We start from the raw sequence: 250 nt of genomic DNA on the forward strand, positions 1-250 counted from the left end.
CGCCCCCGCCTGCCCCTGTAGATTCGGGTTAAAGAAAAATCCCTCCAAGTCCCCCCGGAAAAAAAAAAAAAAAAAAAAAAAAAAAAAAAAGCAACGAGGAAGCGACCGAAGGAACACTTTAGCGGCTGACTGTCGACATGTCGTTCACGTCCAGCCGCCCTCTTCTCCCTCTCTCCTCTCCTGTAGCGGCCGAGGCGGATGAGGAGGATGAGGGAGGGTTGGTGGAGGGCGGTGCGGGGGGGGGGACGTG

This window comes from Poecilia latipinna, unplaced genomic scaffold, assembly GCF_001443285.1.
Source record: "Poecilia latipinna isolate Pla-1442-1.1 unplaced genomic scaffold, P_latipinna-1.0 Scaffold3453, whole genome shotgun sequence".
NCBI lineage: Eukaryota > Metazoa > Chordata > Actinopteri > Cyprinodontiformes > Poeciliidae > Poecilia > Poecilia latipinna.